This window comes from Tenebrio molitor, chromosome 1 (genome assembly GCF_963966145.1).
Source record: "Tenebrio molitor chromosome 1, icTenMoli1.1, whole genome shotgun sequence".
Lineage (NCBI taxonomy): Eukaryota > Metazoa > Arthropoda > Insecta > Coleoptera > Tenebrionidae > Tenebrio > Tenebrio molitor.
This window is the reverse complement of record NC_091046.1, coordinates 5,635,121-5,649,317: the sequence shown is the minus strand read 5'-3', so window position 1 is coordinate 5,649,317 and position 14,197 is coordinate 5,635,121. Positions and strand designations below refer to the sequence as shown.

Sequence of the window (14,197 nt, the reverse complement as noted above, 5' to 3'; positions counted from 1 at the left end):
TCAGTTCCAAGTCCTGAAATCGTAATTACAGTCGGAATCAAAGAATGCGAACGAAAATGGTTCTCGCATGATTGATACAGCGGGCATGTAAAAATGCGACCCATATGTGTGTAATTAAGGTAGTGTTGCAACAACAACAGTTTTGATGACTCGAAAAAAAAGATGTAAACAAGACGAGCTCAGGGCAACACGTTTTCTAAATTTCCTTCTAATTTCCTGTCGATTTCAAAACCTTTGAACAAACAGAGCAAGAGGGGCAAAATCCGGCTGGTCCACTGGCGGCACACGGTAGCCGTAATTGGTGATGATAGTGGCCCAGACCGGGTCCCACTGTCCTCAGGCAGAATACTCAACACTGGTGATGAATGACAGATGTACAGCCCGACAACCACAACATCAGAGTGCTGTTGACGCCTCCCGCGCCGCAACCCGTCGACTGTGAAGCGGGAAAAACGGCGGAGAACATGTCTTCGTCATGGTCGCGGAGCCGGCCAAAAACGGAGGACGTGACAGGTCGGCGGAGGCGTCTTCGGCGGCCACTTTCCGGATGCAGTAGTTGGGCTGTAGAAGATACAGCAGCAGAGGTGGTACCGGCGGTCATCTGGTTTTTGTGTTGTGGGCCAGGTGTCCGCACGAGAGGCGCCCCCCGCGGCTCGTGTGCGTCCTAATGATACACACATCGGTGCAGATACCTCGGCCTTGTGGGTACTGACGGTCGGTACCACGCACCAGGAAGTCGAACAGATCGCGGCGGAACTCTCGACCATTCCGGATTTGTGCCGACACCGGAGGATTCGTTACGATTGGGAACGGTGAAAAATGTGGCGCATTAACATTTTTAATGGGTTTTTAATGGGCACGGCGAAGATCGGGAGTACCGCGAGACGGGCGGCGGGTTTAATTCGATTTGTCGCCTGCAAAGGCGAGATATTCATTAAACGTAATAGTAAGGTTTGTTTGTTGTGGTACCGTACACTTAAGTCTGACACATGGTAGGCTTAAGTTAAGCTATAATTAAAGAAAAGAAGTACTACTTTTTCAAATCTATTAGTGCAAGTGTGAAGTACTTCGTAAAGAGTAATTTTAATAAATAATAATCGATAGTTGTCTGAAAAAATCTGAAATGTAATGTAAAGAAAACTATAAATTCATATTAAAAAAAAAATGAAATTAATTAATTAATTACATTTGACTCAATAATAAAGCCTTGAAATGGAAATAGTTTTTAATACATAATTAAAAATATTTGGTAAAAAAAATAGTATATTAAAGAACGAGTTTTATAAGGGTTGATTTGGCGCACGAGTCCCAAGTGTAGAAAACGACCCGTAGGGGAGTTTTGTATGGGACGAGTGCGCCAATGCCCTTATAAAACGAGTTTTCTATGTTATTTTTTAGAATTTGCACCCTTGTTTTAATTTTTAAATAAAAAAATTAAATCTTCAAATTCTAGGGAATTTTGTATCAATTGGTAATTCAAGGTAACGGATGCAATTACATCTGCAACATATGTTAAAAAGTAGAGTTTGAACATTAATATTGGAAGTTTTTTGGTGTAAATGACAATAATACACTGAAATATTGATAAACATTTTCTTAGAGATCTATTAAACTACGAGTGCTTTAAGAGATAGCCATAAACGACTCCAAATTGAATACAATAATAGACCTATTAAAGACGCAGATTCTAAAAATGATATTTAATCGAATCATTTCCCTACAATAATTTGTCATTACGGTACATTTACAATAACTTCGGAAAATGGTAATCAATGCTAAAAGGAAAACAATCGTCCCATAGTAGTAATCCTATACTCGATTTACTTAAGCAGTATAGTAATAAAAAACTAAAAAGAGACGCAGCGACAAAAGACAGAGAGTCCACGCAAACAAGGCGTCTATTGGTGCATTTTATTAAAAACTTAGTTGCCAGTGTGGTGTACTTAATCCTTGCAATAATTATTTAATTGATTCAGTCATAATGGAATTATTCTCAATTGAGAAGCTACCACAGAAAATTTTTACAATTATGTATTAACAATTTCAGGATTATTTAAAGATGAAAATTTTTATTAATTACAAATTTCGGAATACCGTATGTTAAAGCTGCGATAGTATGTTGTAGACTACTACCAGTAAGCCTCGTTGGCAGCTGAAGACGTAAAAATTGCGTGGAGTGCACGTGATTGCTACATCGCTCAAGTGAACGGAGTATAGGTAAATACATTGATGTCCGTCATTACAGGTTGTCAAACATATATTGCTAAATGTTCACCGATTAATTACAATTAAGGCATTAGTTACGGATTTCACTATTACAGATTTCAAGCCGCAAAACTTTAAAATCCAGAATGCTGTATCAGGAAAAAATTAAGAGGCCACCATGCTTTCACCACTAATTTTTTTTATTTTTGTAAACAGCACTATGTTTATTTGTGGAATAATCAAATCAATAGGTAAAATTAGTTAATTAATAAGTTAATTAAACCTTATTTCGTTTTTCTTTGCCACTCTTTAAAGTGTAAGGTTTCTAAAAAAACATAATTAAGAATTGATTAATTTTTATTGATTGAAACCACAGGTTCTAAAGAAAAAATTGCAGACGATCAGAGAAATTGTTAGGTTATTTGGAAAAGAGAGCTTTGGTAACTGGTGATATGCTTTAAACAATTATTCTTCAGGAATATGACTGGAAACACTCCACAAATTGAATATTGTTTCAGTTCTTTCTATGATAAAAGATAAAAATTAATACTTTGGAGTTATTTAGTCTTTAGTCTCAGTTCAAGTTTTATTTGCGGTTTACTCTACTTTACAAGATTTAGATCTGTCTTCTCCGGTAAGTAATAGCGCAACAAATGGTTATTCAAAGTAAGCTTTTACTTTTTTTATCGTTCTGAGAATATAACTGAAAAATAATTACAATAATAAAAAATCAATACAAGTATTGTGTTACTTTCCTTATTTTCAACAAGTGCAAACTGTTGCTTTCGAAGAAACTTGTTCAACGATTCAGTCACATTTAGATCTGTGACATTTTGTTAAAAGTGTGGTTTGGTTTATTTGTTCCACAAGGTCGAAACAGGACCACACATTTTTCATATTTCAGTATCGCGTCCTTCACTAATTCTGTAGCGCGTTCAAATAAAATCCTGGCCTGATTCGGCGTTGGAAAAATTGAACCGTTGAGAACAGTGTAAAGTTTGAATTTCCCGCCGTTTGACACGAATGACATTTGTTTATGTTTAATCGGGAGATAATTGAACATGTTTGTTTTCAGCAAAGGGTGCTCTTAGATATTTGCTTCGAGAATAGGAATCGTCAAGTTATTCTATTTTTAATGTAAAACATGCAAAAAAAGAAAAAAAGAAAGATTTTTTGGCTCTAAATTTTAGGTTAAGCACAACAATTGACGGTTTCCAACGCCTCCCCAGCCCAGGATTTTATATGAACGCGCGATAGAAAATAATGTAACCAAATATAAAGACATTATTGGAAGAATTTGAACCGAGAAGAAAAGTTTCTGCTCTGTAAAATAAAATAAAAATGAACAATTTTCTAATGAATATGTAACGTAATTTTAGATGTGGGTAATATTTTATTAAATACATACATATATACGAGTATGAATTATTATTTTATTATTTTTAAGACAACAGTTTTAATTGAATGTAACACTTTATGAAAGAAAAATTGTTCACCATTCAAGACTAATTTCTCAAAATGGCAAATGATTATTAGAATGTAGAAAATTCTCATGAATGTATCATTAAATATTTTACTGTCGTAATTTAAAATTAATTTGTTCTGGATCATTTCTGATTGCTATATTACTCGTAATATTTATAGGGTATCTAAATAAAAACCTAATCAAGAGTGCTTTGACGAGCGCAGGTCTGGCATAATATGTTACATTTAGCTCAGCGACAAACCATTAACTTTCTATCATAAATGCCTTCTCTTCCGTTGAGTAAATCCTTTTGTTACATTAGATGTCAATTAGTTTAGAAAAAAATAAACAGTTTTTAAGGAAAATAGAACACAAAATGAAAAACAAAAACACCAAATTGGAGTTTAAATTTGACAACAGTAACAGTCATCAGGTACGAGCTGCAACATACGGGGAAAAAACAAACTTGTTATAAAGCGCTCTTGGTAAAATTTTGGTGTAAATATCCACAGGAACAATTTTATTATTTAACAATACCTTCTGCTCCAGGAATTCTTGTTGAAATCTGAAATTTGTTTATCTCACCTTACCGTCTCCTCCTTGTCCCTCAATTCCATTCATTACTATTTACATACTACTTAAGTATAATGTATTAACCTGTTTGTCATTTGCAGACTTCTTCGTGATGGCTTATCCTACTTAACTATTCTATTAAGCCGATTAGTGAGTGTTCTACAATTGACTTCTAGTAGCTCGTATTTCCATATTTTCACATATAACTCATATGTGAGAAAATTTCCGATTTCATTGCCCCACTATCCTCATCCTGTTTCCGACATCAGCAAGGTCGACGTCTTGGAAATAAACGATAACATTATCTGTAGCATGTTTAATAATGACATTTTCATAACGTGTACTATTCACGTGGCTGAACCAGACAGGAAAAATTAGAAGTTGACCACTAGAAGCTTCCGATCTGAATCCAACATAAATAGTGTGGGGTAACTTTGACTACAAGAATTTAGAGAACTGTTTTAAAGAGTGAACCAGGCCTAAAACAATTGATGGAATTTGTATTGATCAGGAATCTTCAAAAAATTGTTTGGTGTTACGTTCTAGCAACAAGAAATTTCTAAAAAAAAAATAACATGTGACTGTTTTGTGTTTACTATGTTTAATAATAAATTAAAATCAAGTTGGAAGCAACTTCAAATTCAAATTTATTTTGATTTAATTTTTGCCAGCAAAGTGTCTATAAAAGAATGTAGGTAGGTGTATCAAGAATCCTATGGAATTTGATTATATTTATTTATAATATCTCTATAATAATTTGACATCTGATATGACAGCTTCAACGGCTCGACATACATATACAGCCGCACAATTCCACAGGACATTTGATATACCTACGTTCTTTTATAGACACTTTGTAGAATTTTCAAAATGTTCAGAATCCGGGAATAAATAATGTGGCTGATTTCGTGTTTGATGTTAAATGGTCTGTCAATAAACAAATAATTAAGCCTCATTATCGTGTTTAATTTATTGATAAGAGTTCGCATTTGTAAATTTTTTTCTTTGGGTAAAAACAGCTCCGAAAGCCTCCAATAACGAGTGTTATTTTACATAAACGACGCGCGGGAATTTATGAGTTGGCAGTACCTGCAGCTTAATAGTAATAAGTTGGATCGTTTTAAATGTCACTCGGTATTCAGATTCCGGTTGTGCAATTTTCTGCGCAAACATAATAGAAGCAAACGAATCGGCGAAGACGTCTCCCCTACTGTTTGACGAAGAAGCCAACAAAATTCATGCATGATTGTGCTCGTATGAATAATTTAATGATTATGACTTATACGGTATGTCACGCCTCATATCTTGTTCTCCATTGTGATTGGTTAGGAACTTTTACACACCTCCTGTTTACATTTCATGACAAACAATTCGGTGCTCTACCTGGCGCTGCCGAAGGTGAAACCGGCCGCTGGTAGGAGCACTTTTTGCCGTTTCCATTCAATATTTTTATTTGGTGATAATAGCCGGCAAGGTTGCTTAGCGCTCGTATTTTTAGAATCCATTATTCGTTGCGGTTTGCGGTGAAATTGGCAAAACAAATTACGTGCTAAAATAATACAAAGATCAAAAAAATACTAATGCAGTCCTTAAAATTATTTCGAAATGTCTTGGACGTTTTTCTCCACAAAATTACGATGATTATGTAAGAATTTACTACTTTCTACATGTATTCCGAATTCATACATTCTAAAAATTCTATTTGCAAACCTATCAGAATCACGGCAAAGTTTCAGTACCAGATATCTTACACAACATCTTATAATCCAACAAAAACGTAATGTTTATTAACCAGTAAGTTTTATTTCTTGCTCAATTAAAATGTTATTGTACTTCCTACATCGTAAAGAATCAGAAAACAATAAAATTGAATATTTGGGAAAACTTGACAAAAACGAAATTTAGAATGAAAAAAAAATCAAAACACTAAAATTTGTTTATCTTGATATTATTAAAATAAGCTTAGAACAATGGTGCAAATGATGATAATAATATAATATTATTAAATAACATTAACTCCACACATTTTTAAAGGGTTACTTAATATATAAAATATCCTAAATGGTTCACCCTGAATGCCGTGTACCTTGAAAAAGTTTGCGAATTTTCCAATATGTTACAGAGAAAAGTTTCATAACTTGACGGGTTCTTTCACTGGTTAAAATTAACAGACGTATTTCAGATACACCCTGTATATAAATATTTCCTGTAACTGTGGAAAAATGAACTAAAAAAATACCAAATCTTAGTTTTAGCGGTTCGACAGGTTGACACCCTGCAGAAAAAACCTTGACATGTAGGTATTTAGCAATAAAATGCTTGGATAATTTCTTTAGATCCTTTTATCACAAAAACCCCAACGAAGCGAACCCATAACAAAAATACCTCGTTACGAATCCATCGTCCTCTTTATTGGAGTGAAAAAACCCCAACCAGGATTTCGAATTTTCCAAACAATCATTATCTATTCTGCACATTTTTGTGCATTATCCTTCTTTTTCCATCCAAAGCCGACCCTGCTGCGCACTGAATGAGACGATTTTTGTCGTTATTATGACAGCAACAGTCATATTTCTTTACGTTTTTATTTCGAATAATAGAGATGATAAAAATTTTCGAACTGTGACTTTACATCGTTTCGCCTTTGTCGTTTTTCGGTATCGGCGCTTTTGTGGCACAACCACAGAATTTTAACGAATGTGCTAAGTCGCTCCATTATACGCATAGTTACGTTATAATAGAAAAATATTATACAACGGAGTATTTTTCAAATATCTGATTGCATTATCGGAGGACCATCGAATAAGCGAGCGTGAAAAATTTTATTAATATAATCAGATCCGTGGGTCATTTTATGCGAGAGATGATAAAATTTCATGGTCATGTTTAATGTACATAAATCAGGAAATTTACTGCTTCGCCATCTTCGAAAAACAGTTACCCTATTCATATTCAATAACTCAGTTGGGCTTCATTTCCACGTAATCATAATTCATTCATATTCCTCACTTCCCACAGCTCCAATATGTCCAAATTAATTATGCACTTGATAAAGCTTCTCGTTTTTTTTTTGCAGAACCTGTGTAGGTATAAAGCGTCATTTTTGTCTCCCAAAAAAGGGAGTAAAGTAGCACTTTTAGGCCCTGGGGAGTAAAAGCACTGACGGCCATTTACTGCGAGATTGTTACATCGACATAATCTGCCAAAGTAACAATAAAGTAATGAATGAACAAGAAAATTTAAAGTATCCTTGAGAAGCACAATAGAAAATGTTGAAAAGAACAAACTAACCAAAGTGAATACCCATACTTATTTCATATTAATATTTACATTTATGTTACAATCATTGAACCCATTTGTAGTGAATAATGACAGTTATATGCCATTCATGTTATAACAAAGAAGAAAAAAAACTAGTGTGTGTTTTGCTGTACTTTTGCGCAAATTTCTTTTACGATTAAATTATTAAATTCATGGCTCGTGTAATTATTTCCCTCGCTGCGGTGGTGCAATAACTCACGCCTAGAATGAAAAGATGTACTTTAGTCGCTTGTCATTTAATATAGGTTGTTCAATTAAATTTATCCTCAAAGTAGGCGTTGAAGAGTCGATTGTGAACGCACCACGGATTATGCGATTATGGATCAGCTGTTTAAAACTAACCTCACTTTTTGCGTTTTTGGTGTTTTTACACTGCAGACTGACGAGTGGTGCGTTCACAATCTACTCTTCAATGCCAACTTTGTAATTTTTATACCACTCATTTGTACATCTAAGAGTTGTGAATTTTTTTTTTCAACTTGGTGAATACAAAAATAATCATTTTTATCATCTTTATTACAATCTTAATAAGGTAGAAAAATGTGCAAACTATGAATTAATTCAAAGATACAGATTCTTGGAGTAATTAGATCTAATACATCTTTTAATTAAGGATGCTAAATGACCCATTTTAAACAGTTTCTCGGTTATTATTTTTACATTTATAACTGCATTTACAGGAAAAGTTTTTATTACATTCCGCCTAGAAATTGTTTTGTGAGATACGTACAAAAGTATTATTGTTTAAATCATGACAAAGGAGATTTTTCGTGGTTACCAAATATTAATACTATAAAATTCCCCAAGTTTTTGTGTGTAGCATCTGTCAAAACCGTCATATTTTATTTTATAACGAGACTTCCTTTTTCTGAAGGTTGAAGAATTGAAACAATAATTCATTCTACGAAAAGTAGATTTATTCTTGTTAACAGATGTTTGATGAAATGTTAATCAATAAAATCTCAATAAGAAAAAATTAATTAATTTTTTTCTCTAAAATATATTGATTTCGCAAAATCGTACTCGTATTAATATGAAAATTAGTAGCCGACTACAATCGACTGCTCCAAGTTCAAATCAAATATTTTCAGAATGCTGACATTTCCGGAAAATCGGAAATCGAGGCCATCTTTGTTTTTTTAAATGGAAAGGCCAAATTTTGATTTCAAATTTCGATTCTACGTTAAATTTTGAGTTTGCGACGTCCTTTTGTCAACACTTATACAGGGTTATTCACGAGAGGGGTCCTTCTGAATTTTTATTTTGGCGCAACCAAAAATACCAAGGGCAGTAACTACTAAATGAAATGTGTTATTTCTTTTAAATTAGAAATCAAAGTAAGTTGGATAGATTTGTGAGAAATGTCAGATTGGCAGATAACCTGTATTTAATCAAAATTCAACAAATAAATTAACAAATTAAGTTAATGCAAAAGGTGTTCGAAGTGTTTACCATCAGCTTCTAAACATCCGCAGCGGCAACAGAATTCTTTCCACACTCTTCATAAATGAGGAGCATGTCAGTCTTTTCGTCGTTATTGTAAAAACACATTTTTCGAATTGACAAAAATTTTTTCTTTAACGTCAAAGAGACAGAACTAAGAGCCATCGTGGATTCAGTTATAATTATTTTCAAAATTTGATATCAAGATATTGTTGCAATGTGTATAATGGGTTGCGGTAAAAAGAAATTCAGAAATACCCCTCGTGAATAACCCTGTATATCACCGTTTTTGACCTATGTCATCTTTTTCGGAAAAAAGCGGGGTTGCAGGACTTCATTAAAAAATGTATAACTCCTGAACCATTGGAATTAAATAACTGATTTTTTTATCGGATTCCTAAATGTTTGGCCGATCTTTTACGCCGCTAGTGACATTTGTTTTATATTTCATATGCCTGCTGCAATTTTTCAAAATTGATAACATTGTGTATGCCTACTTCCAGCCGTTTTGGCGTAAAATACAATCACAAACTTACGATCTCCTCTCCTGTTTTGCTGTCTTTTTGTACAAATTTCTTTTGTAATTAAACGATTAAATCCATTAGACCTAACAAAATGACATTTATAAAAAAAATCACATTACATATAAATCCATTAATTTTTAAAAGCTAATAATAACGTCTAATAATTATGATCTCAACGTTTTTGTATTTTTTTACCATTTTTTTCGTTATTTATTTTTAGATAAATCATATTTTAATTCGTACTTGTGCTTAACCATTCTATTTTTTAGTAATAAATTAAATTATGTCACTTTAACGTTTTCGAGTATAATCTTGGGCAACAATTTCCTCAGAATCCGCTTTGCTGAAAAAATAAGAAAATGGAAGTTTAAAAAAGATATACACAGCTCTGTAATAAAATGTCATTTCCTCCCTTGAGTGATTACTTCATTCGCTTACTTCCTTGTAACATGCATAACTCTATAATCATCTAAGAAATAAAAAAGAAAATAAGCCTACTTTAAAAACAAGAGCATTAAAAATCTACATAAGAAGAAAACTTTTGTATAACATTTATCTACTAAGAAGCCACGGATCTGGACATACACCCAAGAAATCGTTTAAGACCCTTTATTGAATATTTGCTTCTTTAGGTATTGTAAATGTTGTAAAGCGAATATTTATTTATGTATCTGTGAGGCAATTAGTTTCATTTCTTTTTATACATAAAAAATTATTCAGACATTACTTAACGTCGTTCAAATAGCATTTTTGTTTCTTTGAACGACTGTATTAAAAAAATAGTAGAAGTGAAGAAGAGTAGAAGTGAGTCTTTTTGTGCTAAGCCCAGAGATTGAAGACCGAGACAAAGTCGAGGTCGGCAAATGGGCGAAGCACAAAAAGGCCTTCTACTTTGAATGATATATACTAAAGTGTGGTCGCTGAACAGATGTAGTAATTAAAAAAGGGATGTGGCGTTAGTTGCGCAGAACGATATACAGGCTGTTTCTGAAATACCTGTGTTAATTTTAACCAGTGGAAGAACGCGCTAAATCATGGAACTTTTCTCTATAACATTTTTATGAAAAAGCAATACAAATTGATTTAAAATTTGGAATAAATTAACCATCAAAGTGTATACCCGCCTATGGGTAAGGACGAAAATTTTCTGTTGTGATAGAAACAGAGCTTTGTTAAAAAGTTCCATTGTTATAGAAAAAAATAAATAATCAAAATTTAGATTCTCATGGTTACAAAAAATAGAAACTAGTTAATCACACAAAACGACTCGTTTGGTAAAAATTGTGGGGCAAAAAATCTTGGAATACTTTTACGAAAATGTTATAGAGAAAAGTTTCATAAATTGGCGAGTTCTTTCACTGGTTAAAATTAACACACGTATTTCAGAAACACCCTGTATACCGAAGCCTGTTTCACAATGAGGCAGGTTCTTTGCCATTTGTCATTCTCATAAGAATATGATATACTCGTAGTTGATAGACTGAGAAAAATGTTGCATTTATTGACGTGCATATCCTCTCCAAACATGAACACGTTGTCAAACTGCCGAAGCGAGGTTAAAATTAATGAGATTCCGTCAAGTAATTTTTGTGGATGTACATCAGGCTTTCAAAAATATACGCACGTTTTGAATAAGCCAATTGGAAGTTGCTGTTTAAAATACGCGGGCACTAGGGGGCGGTTTTATTACTCCATCTGTTCAGCGACCACACTTCAGGAGTATTTTATCTTCAAGCGAATCACAAAAAAAAATCAGACATGAATTCCTTTATTTTCTTTTGGTGCAGTTAGGTACAGTAAAAATGACAATTTTTAAACTTACAATTTTCAAATTTTAAGGCACCAGTAATTCCTAGTTCTCTTGCAGCAATATTACTTATTACTTTAAGGTTCAATAATATTAGTAAAGTCTAGTAAAGGCTAAAGTTTACTTTTTAACGTTGAACGGTCATCTTGCTATTTTTTATTGTGACAAAATTTGTTAATTTTCTACAGATGCAGTAAATAAGAACTTGAAATATTTATTAGCGACATTCAAAGATGCTAATAAACTTACCTACTTTCAAAATGATATAAATTAAATAAACGTAAAAAAGTACTCATAAATTGCAAAAATGTTGAACAGCGAATGATTTAATTTGTATTTTACACTAACTACATATTTTTCAATCGATTGTTATAGATATTTTTTTTAACGAGTAATTAATAATGACATTCGGGTCTATTTTAAGAACATAACTATTTATTTATACGTAGTGTCTTCATTTAAAAAATAAATCAATTTTGTGGAGAAATTGGCAGTGTGGTAGGTAGTAAAAAAATATTTGTCAACAATGACATTAAATTCCTTTCAAAATGCTGTACCTAAATCGTATTCAAATCAAAATGAAACAACAACAAACAGTACAAAGTGTTTTCTTATTTTTGCAAATTTATAATTTTAAAAAACCAAATTTACGCCGTTGATTACCGTCAGAATTTTTTTTCGATCCAGTCTTCCAAGAATTTCCGTAATTATAATTAGATAATAATTAATAATAACCATTCTAGTCTATTTTGGGAACATAATAATTTACCAGAAAAATTCCTGAATACATTACATAACATTGTTAAAAATTAGCTTAATTAAAGGAGTAATAGAACATGCAAAAGAGATAAGAATGAAACGCCATTTACATATCAACTTTCACGACAAAATTCTGCATAACTCCACTAATTTAATTATCAGTACAAATTACAATTTCCGAGATCCCGATACAGCAACGGCGCGCAGATTTAAAACATCCTGCAGCAACTGCATTTCCTCCGGTACCGGTACATCCGCATTTCCCTGCGCTCTTCCAGAACAATTCACCGGGCGCCAAATCTGGATCGCAACAGCGCCCGTTTAACTCGTCGGGAGCCGTCACCGAACCCTCGTCCACTTCCAACAATTTCCGACAATTTCCTGCGTTTGATATCAAACTATAACAATAGTACCTGTTGGTGGGGTTGTTGAGTGCCCCTCCACTTCAACAGGTGTACGCGATTCTTGAAGCATAACAGTGCGACGGGCACTCACTCGTCCGGCACAGTCGGAACAGAGAAGTCAGTGGATCGCATCCTTTTTAAAAGCCAACTCCGCGTGATCCTCGTTCCGGGATCCTGCCAGAACTTGCGAAAATCTTCCGGAACGGACACAGTTCATCGCCTCATCGGCATCGACATCTTCCGGTTTGTGTCTTGTGCTAGCGTCGACGTCTCCGGATTTCAGTGCTTCCAGTGCCAGGATCGCGCCCTCCTCCAGGATTTCGGATGGGGACCAGTGGCCAAAGTGATCGGTGAAGTCCGGGCATGAAGAGCCGCGCTTGAACCGGACCCACCGGAAAAAAACTAACATGTTATGATCGATTGACTGGAATTTAACTGATGTTGTTCAGTGTTCGTGCGTGATTGTTGTTACTGTTGTCGAGTGCCCGCTTTTCCTCTTGGACTTTTAAGGTAAGTCTGGAAAAAACCGTGAAAATCTTGAAATTTTCCCCGAGATGCTTTACTCGCTGAAATCACACCTGCGCGAGATATTCCGGAGGTCACAATCCCAAAACGACGACCGCGAGTCCAGGAAGCTGGCGATTAATCCCGGAACGATCCTCGCGGTCGCGGTTTTCCAGGGAAATGCGCGGCTCGACCGGAACCTCGCTAATTACAGTTCTGGAAAGCGCTTGTTTTGGTGATATGTCCAGAAGGTTATCGAACTGACCTTCAATAAATGTGAAATATCCGCCGAATAATGAGTACGGACCTTGCGACCAAATCAGCCGAATTTAAATATTATCTTCGCAAGACAAAGGTTGTGGCGTCGGGTGTTAAACCGTCGTGAAGTCATCCACCAGTCCATGAGAAAATCGCACCGGCGGGGTTTTGCTATTCGCGAAATTTGTTATTCATACGTGTATTGTTAAACAATACACAGAGTCAAAGTGTATCTTCATCTGAAATTCTTGAAACTTAAGCTGAAAAAAATATTTCGTGCTTTACATTACTTAAAACGCTTTAAACAGGTCTTTGGTATTGTCGCGACTACTTTATGGGTGTTTTACTGCCATCTTACAACTTTATCGCGTTGCATTATTTTCTATATTATGGACTCTATTGTATTGCCGCACTCATTTCGTTAAATATTTATGCCGACCTCACTAATAGATATCGCAACCAGTGTCCTTACCGGAAGACCGAAAACTATACATTTAAATTTTTAAATTGGAAGATTATTTTCCACCAGTTAGGACGGTCAAAGTGCAAACAACGGAATATTCATAAATCTCTAATTGAATCGTTAGGAGAGCTGCTGCGCTCTTCTAAAGCACAAGAAATTTGATATCTGCTAATAATCGTTAATTAGACCTCATTAGAATTTTTTAATAACGTTGCGGTAATTTATGGTCAGTTTGCACATAATTATCGTTCAAATATTTTAGCTGGAAAGCAGATACGTATTTTTAATACGGTAATTTATTAATTTTTTGTGATATTTATTCAACTAATAGATAATTAGTATCAGGAGTAACGCAAAGGTAGTCATTACGAGCTGTTGTTAGATTAAAGGAGCCGACGTCCAGTTCTCTAATGTAATACAAGACTGTTATTTTTCTTCGTAATGTTATCCAGACTGGCACTGCTAATTCTT

The 14,197-nt window shown here is 34.2% G+C and overlaps 1 protein-coding gene across 6 annotated transcripts in view; it reads left to right on the top strand.

The window, feature by feature from the left end:
• The first annotated feature begins 12,568 nt into the window (after nt 1-12,568).
• sv (shaven) overlaps nt 12,569-14,197 on the top strand; it is a 124,340-nt gene continuing 122,711 nt past the window's right edge. For 2 of the 6 annotated variants that reach the window (XM_069052596.1, XM_069052640.1), the window contains exon 1: nt 12,570-13,011. The gene's annotated coding sequence lies outside the window, so the exon portion shown is untranslated. Of the gene's footprint in view, nt 13,012-14,197 lie in introns of all 6 variants that reach the window. The other 4 variants (XM_069052610.1, XM_069052620.1, XM_069052649.1 and 1 more) reach the window with 3 other exon arrangements.